Genomic DNA, 15827 nt, shown 5'->3' on the forward strand with positions numbered 1-15827 from the left:
AATGCTGAATAATTTCTCAAAACACGTATAGAATTTTACTGGGTTTAACTAGTCTAGGGAACTCTACCAGCTCTTTCAGCAGCTTCTGTTTGCACATAACGTGCCTGGGTTTTATCTACCTTTCTTCTTGGTTTGAGGGAGTGACTCTCCTGGATTTTCTCCCACTGTTTTCTGATTTTTACTTCTCCATGCTTCTCAAGGCCCCTCCATGACAGTCTTTTTAGTCTATCTAGTATAGTATTTATAACCCAAAATGAGAATGAAACAGCATTTTCCAGGAGAATCCTCATAGGTAGCAAGCAACGTGCTGCCTCTCAGCACCCAGCTGAACAAAACATCTCTGGTGCTCATCACTGGCTGCCTGCCCTTACCACCACGCTGAACATTCACAGAATGGCTCAGAACAGGCAGTGTTTGCGTACAAACCAGGGCCAGGGCAACTGCTCAGGTATTTATTTCACAGCTTTATGCCCTTACGCTCCAAGTTTCAGGCAAGCCCCAAAGCTCAGTGGGGAACACAGGCTTCTAACTTACAATAATGAACACAGTTGATGCTCCTGGGGAGGATTTCTGTTTCCAAATGCTGTACTGCTCTGGCCTGTGAACAGGTCAGCTATTCCTGCCCTCTCAGAGGAAAACAACTTCTATCCATGGAAGTCCAAATGGCAATGCATAAATGAAAACCACGGTCAAAACCTTCATTTCTGAAATGCTTCTAGTTTCCTTGAAGTGTTTGCTGATGACATTTCAGGGCTACCCTGCAACTCCAAAGTGGTTTGAGTTTTCATTTTTGGCTGATAGCCAGCTTGCAAATAAATAAAATGCACTTAAATAGCTAATGAGCTTTCATCAAGGTTCCTCTGGCCCTTTCCCCTTGAGCAAACGACTTGCGCTCCCCACACCATCAGAGGGACACCTTTTCTGACCTCACTGTGTGGAAACAGGGTGATGAAAAATAGCCCCGAACTTGGAACAAGCCTAAGGAGTTTAGTTAGGAAAAGAGACATCTGAAACAATGCATGCTCCTTTACACTTCACAGGTAAAGCCTCACTTGTCAAGGCCCTGATTTAAAACATTAAGCATCTTCCTTTCCACTCAGAGCTTGGTATAAAGGAGGAATATGGGATTTCATGGACATCACAGGTGACCTGGAATACGAGCTCTAGACCAGAGGATTTGTTCTTATGCAGGTCAGTTTGAAAATGCATTTACTTTAAAAACACATGTGGTCTCTGGAAAACTAATGGGACTATTGCTGTGTTCCAGTTAGTCTGGTACCTTTCCCGGGTGGGATCTTAATTATTTTAGCTGGGAAGCTGCATTATGTCGGTGGTGTAAAAATAAAGCTACGCACAAGGGGTTTTTAAATATAAAACATACATGTATCATGAATTCTGAGGCAGAGGTGCTTACACGGAGGAAAAGTAGGGCATTTGCCAGCTAAGATATCTGATCCTATTGTGTTATTTTTCAGTATTAATGAATAAGTAAACACAAATAGGCTACTTGTTAGGTAAAGAGCAGCTGTCAAAACCAAACCCAGGCAGCTGTTCTTGCTTTGAGATTTCACTGTAAGATGTTTTTTACAACTTGAATAATTTGAAAGTTTGCTTTGTTGGCTAAATACCTGGCCAAAGGATTTTGAAAAAGTTATCAGGTGTTCCTTCAGGTAAAAAAAAAAAAAAAAAAAAAAAAAAAAGGGTGTTGATTGACTTACAGTTGTAAATAATATTTTGCCAAGGAGTACAATTTCAGACAGAGATCAATAGATCAGTTCTTTAGCTCCTGCTTGTGTAAGTTGTCCATATGATTAACAGCATATTAATTTTTTGAAGGTACAAATACTCACAGAACTGGTAGTTTAAAGCAAACAGGTTAATGAAGAAATGCAATTGTTTTTTCCCTCTGTTTTATGTTTTAGGCCAAATGACAGATGGCTACAAATAAACAGTGACAGCAAAGTTTGATGATGATAAAAATAGATATCATGATATTCATACTGCCAGAATGAAGTACTCAAGTTATGCAGCTTAGAGAGACAGGACTCTGAACTGGTCTACTCCTAGGAACAAGGCAGATAATTTATAGCCTAGCCTAAGTAAGAAATCCATCAAGGCTTAGCAGACAATAATAACCTTTCCAAAGAGTTTTTAAGTGATATTTCAAATTCCTTAAGAGGAAGATAATTCTCTTTAAGTCTTAAGAATTGCTCAAAGTCTATAGCAAAAAATGATCATTTTCTATTACTGCTTAAACACCTTTAATGCAGCTTCCCAAGTGCTACTCATTTCTTTGCAGCACTATTGCTTTCATCCCTATTAAAGCAAATCAGACTATTCTATGAGTACCTATATTAAGGCAATTTGCAGACACCATTAAGAAGATCAGCCCTCTTGGCCTGCCAGACTGTTCCTGGCAAGAAAGTTAACTACACCACACCACACTCCCTCCCAGCCCTCCTTATATTGTCATTTGGGGCAGTTCTGAAAACAGGCCAAGTATTTGGAAACCCAAAAGAGATCTTTCCTCTGAACAGAGACCCCTATCTTTCCCAACAGCATGGGGAGAAGTTCCAGGTTTTATACTGATGATTTGAGAGCAATCTTTAGGGAAGAGGAAGTTACGAGCTCCTTTGGAGAGTGTTGTGCAGGCCTGGTCTCATGTGGGATCATAGGGGACAGAATTTGCTTTTTGGAGCTTCTTACCGAATCTAAGACGCCTGACGAAGCACAGTGCCCATCTCCTTAACCCCATTTGCCACTACATGGCCCTGAACACCAACATAGCTGGCTGGAAAAGAATGAAAAGCACGGGTGGGTAGTTGGGAGAGCATCCATGGTGGCTAGAAAGCAGTGCTTCAGCATGACAAGCTTTTTCTCTTGACCTTTCTCAGCTGGAATCGCGCAGGTACACAGGGATGCCTAGTAATACAACGACCTAGGGAAGCTAATTGATTTTTATTGTGTTTCAGGAATGAGGTCATATCCTGATGCCTGAAATCCTCTGCTAGGGAACCGCCAGCCTGGTCAGCATGAGTTGGGCAACAGAACTCCTAGGGGGAACTGCCAGGAAGGATTTTCTTACAGGTGTAGGTGCCCTAGGCTCGTACTCAGAAACTCAGCTCAATGAAAACAAGCAATCTGAAGCAGCATCTTTCCAAGTTAAAGCTTCACTCATCACCATTCTTTCTTTAGAGATTTTTCTAGCCTACAGGTCTGTTCTCAGTGATGCTGCTTTATAATCTACAGTACCAGCAGACAGAACAAAGGTCCATAGGTTCCCTTTCCAGGAGAGAGGAAAAAAAAAAAAATTGTTCCCAGATCAAGGAGGACCTAGCTGAAGAATGAGATCAACCTGATACTGAGGTAGCCCTAGGAAAGGAAAAAGGCACTATGAAGAGGTGACAGAGTTTCAGATTTAAGACTCTGACAGCAGGGAGCCACAGAAACTATGGAGAAAACACATCACTTCGTGGGCAGAGTTTTTATTCAGCCAAAGTGAGGCAGGGGATAGTGATACCTCACTGAGCTCAAGTACAAGTGTCGAGTCTCATGAGGAGACAGCATCTTGCTGACATTATTGCCAAGCTGCCAGACACAGTATTTAAAAGTTTTCTGGAGAGAAAGAAGAGCGGTGGGCAGACTTGCCTAACCAGGGGAAGGAGGTGGTGGGAGTAGATGGTCCCTGAAGGAAATCTGCAGAACCTGGAGTCCCGATCACAAGCTTTGAACAAGCAGCCAGAAACCAAGTGGAAATCTGCCACTGAGATCTGGATGGAGGAGCTGGAGGCAAAAAGTTATGCAAGGGTAAGAGAGAACGGAGTTGGCTAACAAAGCCACCACACTACACAGATAACTTCAGATAGCTTAACTGGATTGAATCAGCTAATTGGACTGCAACAAATCAACCAAGTTTGACACTTAACATCCTCTAGAAAACAAGCCAAGGGCAGACAGAGGAAAAGGGCAGGAAGGGAAAAAGCAGCATGAACGGAGGAGGCAGTAGAATACATCCCCTTTCCTCAGGGCAGAGGCCTCCCATTCTGAAAATGAAAAGAAGGGAAGGGAAGGGAAGGTGAAAGACTTTGCAGGAGGAAAGTCTTCACTCACAAAGCCACACAGATAAGGGGAGAGCAGAAGCAGGATGGGCAACCTTCAGGCAAAATTTGAGCAAACGTTGATCACAGGGAATCCCCAAAAGCAAGCTGGGGTCCCATACTGGATATTTGTGGTCAGGAATTAACTCTACAGGGTGATGAAAGAGACTGAAATAAACCCAAACCAGGACACACAACTGACCTTAGTGACTTCCCTCAGGTCTGACTGTCTGTTCACATTGCAAATTACAGCATGCATAGAAGTCAAGGGATCCAGATGCTGTCTCCAGGGCAGAAGCGGCAGAGCCCAAGCCACAGACCTAGTGTGCAGCATGAGCCCTGTGTTACACAGGCACAAAGTGATCTGATAGACACCCTAGGGCAGCAGGAAAGTTCCTCTGTCTTCACTGACCCTGTGATGCAGAGACCACCAAGGAAGGTACCACCAATGCCATGCCGGTATGGAAGAAAAGGGATGCAAGAGGGTACTGGCCGTGCAGGGCCAGAGGAGGTATTTTGTAACTTACCTACATCTCCAGGAAAGATGCATGAAACCTCTCAACAAGGAGAAGACAGCTGTTGAAACAGGAGGGCTTACAGCTTTCATGCCACATACCTTTCAGCTGCCAAAGAAATGTCTTCCATTAGAGACACAGTCAGACTTTTCTCTTTCCCACTGGAGTGACTGGGCTTATCTGGGAAGCTGATGAGGTGCTGTGGGAGGGGAGATACTCCAGCTGAGACTGAACTCACCTGAGCAGATTGGGGGCTCAGCCAAGCAGCCGTGTCCTGAAGCATATGGCATGTGCGGGAAGCCCAGCTTCCATGCAGGAAGGCAGTGAGCAAGGTGGCTCCTTGAGTGATGGCATCCCTAGGTGAGTTCCTGCTCCTCTTATGAGCCCCAGGGGCTCCTGGGAGAGCTGAACAAGAGCAGCCTGCAGGGATGGCCAGGCCATGAGGATGTGCCCTGGGATGGCATCGTCCTTCAGACACAGACACTTTCTTAAAAACAGCTAAACAAAGCAATTGCTATTTACAGAGTAACAAGCTGGCCAGTCAGAAACACTTCAAAAACTGGCCTTTCTAAAACCAGCTAGCAGTGTGGTTTCTGAGATGCTATTTTCAGCAAGCTGTCAACACAAATCTCTATCCATAGCTGAACTGACTGACTATTCTTGTCAGGACAACCACCCTTAGCAGTGGCTGAACCAGTCCTAATGCAGGGTTTCAAAAACAAGAGCAACATTTACTGGTTGATTTGTGTTATCTGTAGGAGGAAAGTGGGAAAACTGGATAGCTATGAAAGTGACCCCTTGAGCTGATCCTTCTTTGCCCTGTGAATGCTGGGGCCGAGTCTTGCACTCAGAGTTGAATGGGGAATCATGAACACCTAATTTACACCATGTAATTAAAAAAAAAAAAAAAAAGGGTTAAATCTGTCATGCTTAGGTCAATCACTAACTACTTGGTGGTGAGCAAAACAGTTCAAGGTTTCAGGCACTTTTCTCTGTGATATCTAGTACCAGTCATGGTCCCAGATAGATCAAAGACGGCAGGTCTTACTGGCCTGGTGTTTTCTCTGGGTCTGGATCCTCAAGCTGTTTCCGAACAGAGAGGCCCAATACACAAAGAAGACAGGAGGAGTGGCTCAACTGCAACCCTCAGGTGCAAGTATGTTTGTACCCATCAAGCAGAGATGTGTGTGTGCTGTGACGGTCCAGGTCTTTCCCCAGTGTGTGTGTGTGTGTAAGCATTCAAATACTTCTCCCTTAAATAGCTGGGCCAAGTTTACCCTCTTATAAAATACATCCTGCTGTAAATTAGAATAAGTAGTTGTTCACAGGAGGCCTGCAAAACAGGAGGGGTTTTGTACGTGCCATTCTTTAAAGCAGCAGCCCTTTAAAGACTCTTTTATAAAAGCAGTGGCAAATGGGCTCCCAGCATCCTCCTTACACTGAGTCAGCATGTGGATGCTGACTGGGGCACTGGAAACAACATTTTGAGGTTGTGCTGGGAGGCTTAGAGGACAAATGCCAATTGCTAAACTTGAGTACACTTCAAATTGGCGGCATCTCTCTATCTATCCACCCCTAGACAGACTAGGATGTCAGGCGTGTACCTCATGCAGGCACAGCATATCAGAGACACAGCTTCTTGTGGGCTGAGTGAAACAGGCCAGTGCCATGGTCCACTTTCCTTCAAGCCTGCTGCATAGGTCTCCCTGTCCTTAACAACATGCTATTTAGCTCTGGCAAATTACGTGTTGCTTTGCAACCTCTGTACCATGGCAATCCCCTCCCATGTTCATGGTCCCAGGCTCATACTGCCTCTTGCCCTAAGGCTGTGATGCTCCTGTGCTGGCTTTTACCCCCAGCCCACCTTCTGGGGGACAGCAGCACTCAGCAGTGCCTCCACAACTTTTTGCTTTCCAAGTATTTTGGTGAGTCTTCATGCTGGCCAGCTTCTGCTCTGCAACAGTACACCTTCCTGCTAGGTTTACATAACCCACCATTATCACTGCTTCCTGCTCCATGTGTTTTTAATGCACAGAGCTCCCCTGCAACAGGTATATGCAGTCATGCTTCAGGCAAGCTATACTCTAAATGATCCAGGTGCCTTTATAGGAGAACTGTTATGGCAGCAGTTATTCATTTTCCATTTCCCAAGTCTGTCATGGTAAATAGACAGCAGAATATGTCATCTGCCTGTGTGAAATTCATACAGAGTCTTTGTGAAAACACTGAGAGTAGCATCTTAACTACATTCCTCATAGAAATTTAGACTGAGTTGCTGGAGTGCAACCTGTTACCATCAATGTGGAAGTCCTACTCAGTGGTTAGTCTGACATGGTGAGGTAACAGCTGCTTTTGAGTTACAAATATCCATAAATCTTTTGAAGAAGCATGACGTGTTCCCTTCACTGCTAGTTCTCTCTTGGCACCGAGGGCTTTTAAAACTCACCTATATTCTATGTATGGTCCTAAGAAAGCAGGCATTTCCCTCTCCATAAAGGAAATGGGAGTACCCAACTTGTCTGAGGTCAGTCAATAAGCTGTTGTTGGAAAACTCCTGTTTCCCTCTCAGGTAGGTGTGATAATGCGCATAATAACACCAGTCACAGGAAATTAGAAACAGTACTTAGATCTACATAATTGCATAATATATATACCATAAGATGATCATACAACAAATCACCTTCCAAAGTGTTCGTTAAGTGACAGCATCCATTCCACTCAGTCGTCAAAAGAACTGTAGGACCACATGTGATGTTTGAAGCAGAGCGGAGAATCTCCTGTCCTGGGAAAGTAAACTGCATCATTATGTCCAGTCAAAACCCCCTGGTCTCTTACCAGATAGCTGGGGCTGTCACAGAGACTGTCCCTTGTTCTCAGGTTGTGAGGTGTCTCTGAACAGCATGACCGTGCCTAGGGTGGCTAAAGTCAACAGGGATTGGCTTTTAAAGATAGAAGAAAGCAGTACCTGCATGTGTGCAGATCGGTTCTAGGGCACTGCTCTGTTGCCCCTTGCCTCTCACTTTCGAAGTGTCCTAGGAGAGCACCGGCCATCCACCTGCGAGCCTTGGCCCTCCGCAAGCCCCAGCCTCATCCGTGCCACCACGCAGGCTGCCCCAGGGCTGGCAACCCTGTTGATCTCTAGGCTCCGCCATGAGGTTCGCAGCACAGCTCGCCTACCCCACGATAATGTGAGAGGACAGGGCTTTTTATTGCATGGGAGAGGTTTTGTTCCAGGCTGACATGGCAGCCTTTGTCAGTGGTTTCTTCAGGCTGGTGCAGGGCCCGGCCACTGCTGGCTCTTCTCCCCAAGGGCTCATGGTTCATCAAGGCCGTGGCCCCTTTGCTACCTTGAGGAGGTTTTGGCTCTGCTTTCCCCCAGGACACTCACATAGTCCCTGTCATGGCCCTCTGGAACCCTCGCAGGTGTCTGCCGGCTTCCCGCGGGCACTGGCTGAGGTGGGCCAGCGCAGCACGCAAGGCCTCCAAGGGTGGCAGCCAAGAAGGAGGCATCGAATTCTTCATGCCCCATTTGCGGTTTTGTTATCAGGCCCCCTGAGCCTGCGTGGTCCTCCCCAGCCCTGGCTTCCTCAGTTCTCCTTCTGCATAAAATATTATTTATTTTGATTCTGCACTGTCCTCCTGCTTTTCAATTTATTTTTTATTGTATTTTACACCTTCAATAACTGCTTGGCCATTCTGCTTCTTTTGTGGTGCTCCCTCAACGTGGTGGCTCTGGTCAGGCTCCTCTGCAGGGCAGCTGCCGGGGTCAGCCGGGACAGCTCTACCAGCAAACGCAGGATGCTTTAGCTCCACCAGGTTCTCTGGGCGGTACAGGACAGCCAGTCCTCCCTTCCTACAGACAGCTAAAGAGCAGAAAAGTTAATCTTCCAGCACAGCTGGATTGGTTACAGATACCGAAATATAAATCTGAGCACGTTTTAGGGCTAAGAGTTTGGTATTGCCCGTGTTAAGTCGAAGTTAAAAACTGCAAACCTAAGAAACCAACAAAAAAAAAGGCAACACATTAATATGTATCTTTGTCTGTGAGCTATACTTACCTGTACAGATTTGCATAAAAGCAGAACAACCTCTCTAAATGTCTCCGTGATTTCTGTTTCAGGATGGGGGTTTAGGATTGCCACGCTCCAGCCCATGCTCAGCAAGGCTGGAACATGCACTTGGCTTTACACACTCATGTAATTCCAGAGTTCTTCATTTAGTTACCTTTAAAGTCACTTTTAAAGGTTTGATAGACTCAGATTAGAGTGCTCAGAAGTTGGATCAAATCCTTTCAAGCCAGTCTGGCATTGCCACCACTGGAGAAGAATTAAATCAGGCCTGTTCTGTAATGTCTTATCAGGTGCAGGAAACAACCAAGAAGCTTCACTTGCTTGTTTTTGCAGCAAGGGTTCATTTCGTGCTTGTACAAAACATGCTTGGGTCTTGATATAAATGTGAATACACAGGAGCTGTGTGTCGTTGTATCAGACTCAACTTTGTTAGCAGCTTCACATTCATATTTCCCTCCTTTATTTTATACTGCAACAAACCTGCTGTTGAATACGCACTGTGCATTCAGCCAGAGATTCAAGAACAAACACTTTACTGTCTCATCAAAACTTCTTTCTTCTGCGTTAATGTGTTTTGTCTGTTTCCTTGCTACTTGTGCTAAGAACACAATGCCCTTGGATAAATCTTGTTTCGCTGCATATACCACACCCGTCATATCTGTACTAAGTCTAGAGACAGGCAAAGCACAATGAGAAGGTGTTCAGACAGCCTTGGCCCCTGTCAGCTGTTTGTCTTTGTGCATTTCATACATTTTTAATTGTACACAGTTCTGTGTGTCCCCAACTTAATGCTTTCATGAAGGAAGCCTGGTATTCACTTGATTTGCAGCCATCCACCACTTCGCAAGCAAAATCCTGTTTCATAACAGCCTTTCTGTAACTTTGGTGCTGGTTATTCCACAGAACAATGTTTTAATAAATGTTATTTGCATTTTTCAGGGTAGCTAGAGGGGTTTTGGTTTTAATTAGCTGAGTAAGAGAGCCTTGAGTGATTATACAGACACAAACAGAGCTGCTACCGTCATCTCCCAGCTCCTTACCCATGGTTCCTGTGCCAACACAGCTAAACCAAGGGAAAAACAGTATGGGCCCTTGCAGGCAAGTATCTTTTAAAAGAGGGGGAGTGGGAAATTGATTGAGATGTTACAGTGTGTATTGTGCCTGGAGTCCTCAATAGTTTTTCCTTACCTGATTAATTGCCTAAGCCAGAGGCAGAAAGTCTCTTTTAGGTTTGGGAGGAGCAAAGGGAGTGGAAGCCCTCCTGCCATCCTCCCCCAAGCAATTCTTTGGCAGGGGGCAGTCAGGGATGTTCTTGTATGGAAACACTGCCTGCTGAGAACCATTTCAATGAACTACAGGCTCCTTCCTCCCCCAGCTTGCTGCTGTTTCCTTCTCCTTCCCTTCCTAACCCGTATTCTTAGCACAAAAGTAAAAGTTACTCAGAATCCCCCTGCCTATGAAACCTAAAAGGAGCAAGGTCCAAGGGAGAGACAGTCATCCCAGGAAGCTCTTTGAGGACAGACCTCACTCAGCAGCTCAGCCTAGGACATTGCCAGGAATGTGGCCAGCTTGCACAGCAAAAGAATCAGAAAGGCACTAAGCTTGCAATGTTTGGGAAAACTTGCTAGTAGCCCTGCACAATTTTTTTGATGAAAACTTCCAAACACTTTGGATGCTTGCAGGAGCTGGTCCAGTTGCAAACAGATTTAACCTCCAATGTCAAAGCAAGCTTCATTCAGCTACAGGCCGAGTGCAAGTAAAAGACTGATGTATGTAGGCTGTAGCTGGCAAAATGCTTTGGTAACTACAGCCTGGAGTGGCTGTGGAGGGGAGAAAAGGGGCATGCCTATACTGTTGCCTTGTACTGCTAGTTCTTGTTCTGCCATGGAGAAATGGGTCTCAGATTTGCCCGCTAACGTAATCTGTGATACTGGGTTGGGTGGAATCTATCCAGGACATCCTGCACTTAGTGATAAGACAAACCATGATGTTCACAACGCTACCCAGAGTCAACACTGGAAGTCTTCATGGTCAATCTCCTGCTTGTCAGACACTGTGTATTGCTGCTACTCTGTTCCAGGCTATCTTAACCAAAGAGACGAGCACAAGAGCTTTGAGTATCTTCATTAGCACAAGCCTGGCACTTCACAGAGATAAACATTTGTACGTAAAATGCTGAGATCACCGAGAAGCAAACTCTTATGTGTAAGAGTGGGACTGGCTTAATAAACAACATGTGTTGAAAGCAGCAACAATAGTCACTTTATTGTTTTCCCAAAAGAGAATTACTTCTCTTCTCTGCACAAACTGGTAGGTTAGCAGACTACAGTGCTCATGAGTGCCTGTCTAAATTCATTGGTTTTAGGAACTTCCACTGACTTCAAGCAAGCCGTGGTGGATCAGCTTGTATTTGCACTCCCTAGGACACATATGTGAGTTGAAGATCAGCTAGTTCATTCCTCACTTCTCAGCATTGTGCCAGTTAAACACAAATGACTAACCCCAGAATAGCTATCCTATTTCTCACTGATCACAGCTACCCACACTACCCCTGTCTAGCACAATTCCTGCTGACATTTGAAATTACCTTCTAACAAAGTCCATGCTGAGGATTAATTAAATAGTTTCTCTGGTCTGAAAATTTTTCCTAGTTCTCCTGTGTTCCTCTTACCATGGATGGAAACCTTTTCCACAGCTTCAAGAACATGAAAGCTGGGTAGAACCATGGGGTGATGTTTCCACTTATGTTGTCTGAATGCAGTTTTTCTGAAAGTCTTTTGGGGCCGGAGGGGGGCAGGGGGTGTCCTGTGCACCACAGCCACTTTCAGCCAGCTTCATATTATTTACACAGTCAGGAACCACAGGCCGTCTGCAAAAGGTTTAGATCTCAAGCAAGCCAATAGCTACAGTAATTCTAAACTGGTGGGTTCATAAGACATGGTCCAATTTAGAGAACATCCTATTTATCTCATGGGGTAATGACAGTTGAAAAGCTGCATGTGTGCAGCAGGTAAACTTAATTCACAGAATCATAGAATGGTTTGAGTTGGAAAGGACCTTAAATATCACGCAGTTCCAACCCCTCTGCCATGGGCAGGGACAGCTTCCACTAGACACCAGGTTGTTCAAGCCCCATCCAACCTGGCCTTGAACACTTCCAGGGATGGGGCATCCACAGCTTCTCTGGGCAACCTGTTCCTGTGCCTCACCACCCTCACAGTAAATTCAGGTGAAAGCACTCAGCAGAAGAAACAGGCTAAGGAGACTTAATGGCAGAGTTGTCTCAAGTACAGGAGCAGAGTCTTTGGGCTGACTTCCCATTTCATTTGAAATTAATTCCATGCTTTTTTAAAACAAACAAATCACCAGCAACAACAAAGATGATTCTCGGTTGTACTGACCATTTCTGACTACTATTGGAAATCTCTCGCTAGCACTTCATGTGTCTTCCACTGTGCATTTTCTGGTATGGATGATGATCTATTTGGGCTTGCAATGAGCAGGACAGGTTGTAGGCAGAGAGGGGACAAGATTAACTTCGTGTTAACGGATGGCTGTACTGCCTAGGAGAGCTTTGGGCTCAGGATGAAAAGCCGGGGAGACTTGCTCTTGCAAAGCATCTGTTTTCTCTTCCTCCCTTCTGGTAGGGAAGCGGTTGCCATCCTCACACAACAGCCAAGCAAGTATTTATATGCATTTCTGTAGTGCTTAATCACATTGCAGACAGATAGTAACCATAACCACTGTATTGTAGTTAAGTATGAAGAAAGTCTGTTCTTCTGTCATAACGATTACAAAACTCTCTAACCATACACAGCTAGACAGACTTGCATATGCCCACAACACCACAAATCAACAGGTTTTACCAATGCCTTTAAACTGGAGTTAACCACAAGTGAGACCTCAGGGTACTTCTGTCACAGTAGCATTGCAAAGCTGCTCTCATCCACACACCAATGGACACTGGATGAGTGGTTGCTAACCCCAAGGCAGAGCAAGGCAGAGACTGGCTGAAGTGAAGTCCCACCACTCTGTCTCTCAGCTCTCTAGCTGCAAAATGGGGTGTGCCATAAGCAAATTGCTTAAGGGTCTCGGTGGAAGTCAGGGAGATCTAGAAATTGAAGCCACATTTTCTGGTCTCTATCCTGTGCCTCTGTAAGACAAACGAAGAATTTGTCTTTATATCTAAGTTATTAGCATATTGTAAAACATACAACTATCTCAGTCGACCACCCTTAGATTTTACTCTTGTGAATTATTTTTTCATGTGTAAAGAACATGCTAATATATCACTTGGGTATCTTTGAAGAAATGAACTCAGTATGGGAGGATAGTGCTGGGGGGGGGATTTTCATAAAGATTAATGCTAGCTTAGCCTCTACAAGTTGCCTCTGCTGGACTTCTCTAGGCATAACTAAAAGCAGCCGGGTGAGGTTTCTCCTTGCAAGGCCTGCTGAAGAAGCCCATCTCTTCCTTCTGGCTGCAGAAGCAGGGTAAGGAAAACGGCTTCCCTAGGCTAACACCAGCCTCTGTGATAACCTCTCTCTGAAAGCAGGAGAATGCAAGATTGCAGACCACCAAACCCAACATCTGGCTGCTATTGAGGAAGGAGTTTTTGACTTTAGGCTTGTATCAGCTGACCATGGGAGTGGGAGCGAATCTGGCACCAAACGTGCTGCGCTAAGATTGGGATGTCTTGTGTTCTCCATGCCTGCCTCTTGCTCGGAGAATAGATGCCCTGTGATAAGTGTTTGAGCTCTTTGGGAGCTACATCTGCTGCACAGTCCTGCCAAATGCACTTTGCAAATAAAACTCAATTGTTAATTCGCCACATTCACGTGTTTAGCACTTTACAGCAGGGCTTGAACACCTGAGGCTGGGTGAGCAGACCACGCCATGATTCACCCATTTTAACTTGCTGCTCTGGCCAGGTCTAGAAGTAGATGGATCATTCAGGGGAAGGGTCACATAAAACCAAGGGGTCTGTATTGAGCGAAGGAGTTATTTTCCACAAAGATAGAGAAGTATAAGTGCTGGTTATCTTCTATGTTTACCCCTTGTGCTAGACAAGTAGACTTGCACAAGTCTTGGATAACCACTATAAGCAGGAGGAACAGTATCTTACAGATTACTTTATTACTCAGAGTAACTGGTATGAATACTTCAGCCTCTCTGATATAAACCATAATTATTTTAAATTTATGGATCCCACTGAATTGATTATTGAATGACAACAAGGTTGTTGCTAGATCACACAGCAATGAGGTGCTTTACAGCAACGTGTTTTGAAAAATATTCTGTGGGTAAGGATCAGGGTGGTTTTGGCTGTGCTTTCCCCTTCCCTGTCCCTGTCCCTTGTCCCCCCAGCCCCCCTTCAAGACAAAGGTGGACTTGGTTAAAGGAGAAAATAATTTGTCTGGTCACATCGTCTTCTGACAGAGTAAGTTTTTTCAGAGGAGCTGAGATGCCCTTCGATGTCTGCAGGGAATACAGATGGGCCCATTAACGTGTCAAGTTCTCCTGCAGAACTACAGCTTTCCACTGACAAATCAGCTCCACAGTGGCTTTGGCAGACAGTTTACCTTAACCAGACACTGGATAGCAGACCTGTACAGGTATTTTCCCATTCCCTTCACATTCTGGGCTGAGCTCAAACCAACTTAAAATGATACATTTCTGATAGCATAGCAGGAGAGAAAATAGAAATATCAGCAATGAAATGATCCCTGACTGCAATGACAGCAGCCTCAACCTCCGAGCTGATGGGGTGACAGATGGGGAAGCGGCTTTGCTCTTAACTTGAGCCCAATTCGTTCCAACCAGCTTACCTGAAATGCTGGAAAGGAACAAACTAGATTGGTGAGCTATTTCAGCTCCCACCCATGCAAGTTTTCTGACAGTTTTCTCCTACTTACCCTTTGCAGAAAACATTGTAATGTTCCCAGACTGCATTAATGACAGTGCAGTGGAGAGGAAGTTCTTTGAATTTCCTTATCTGGACAAGTTTAGTCCTGCTTTACTTCAAGTACTTACTGCCTTTAAGATGCCAGAACCCACTATCTCTGATTTACGTACTTAAGCCTAACACATTTTGTAAGGAGGTGTATTAAGTGTGGCCAGTCCTCCTATTGAAATTTGACCACAAGCAGCTCTATGGATTTTATTCACATTTATGGGATCCTATAATTTGGCTGCCACACTGTTGTTAAACACCAGTATCATTAAATAATGTATTTCAAGATTCCCACATTAATGGTCCCAAAGCTCCGAGACTTTCAGTCCTCTCCTTAGATCCTTTGCCTTTTCAAAACCAAGAGTTAAAATGAATGAGCAGACATGCCCCACCTCACATGCACCGTGCACACACACATGCAGGGAACTGCATTTCAGCTACGCAGTTTTCAAAAATTCTCCTATTTTTGCCAATTCCAGCAGGGCTAAAGCTGATAGGGACAGGGTGGGGGGCATTTCTGAAAATCCAGTCCAATTTAAGCTTTTAATTACTAAGCAGGGTATTTCACTATCATTCATTTGCACTTTTTTTGTTTCAGGCACCCATCTCTCTCTTCTCCATCAACCTCTCTTCTAATGGGACATGCTAACTGGCAGACTGGAGGGCATGAGTTTCATTCCAGGTTTTTAGCCCTGTGTTCAAATTTCAGGGCAGCCCACGTCAAGAGAGGAAAGAGACCCTTGGCTGCAGTTATTCCCATGTTTCCCATTTGTTGCCGACAGGATCCCACTGCGCCTCTCCCCACTCCTCCCCATGCAATAGCTACGGAGAGAGCAACGCAGACTGCCTAGCAAATGCCACCCTGGAAAGAGCTAAACTTCACAGGGATCCCATTTTCCTCCTTCCATCAGCCACACTTTCCACCTAAGCCTTGAAAATGAAGAGCTGGTCAGACTCGGCACAGTCAGACTTCTGTGTCAGGAGAGGCAGAAGGGCAGGTTTTGAGAGCGGACCCTCACAGCCTTTCTCCTCCTTTTTGCTCCAGCAAGTTCCCGGTACCAGGAGACTGTCAGCTGAATCATTTTGTTCAACTTGTTCCCTTTACGGAACATGCCCTCCAGGTTCAGATCAGTTCTTTAGCTTGGGACTCTAATGTCTTGGTTCCTCTGCAAGGAGAAAGTGACACCAACCA

This window comes from Falco naumanni, chromosome 5, assembly GCF_017639655.2.
Source record: "Falco naumanni isolate bFalNau1 chromosome 5, bFalNau1.pat, whole genome shotgun sequence".
NCBI classification, from domain to species: Eukaryota; Metazoa; Chordata; class Aves; order Falconiformes; family Falconidae; genus Falco; species Falco naumanni.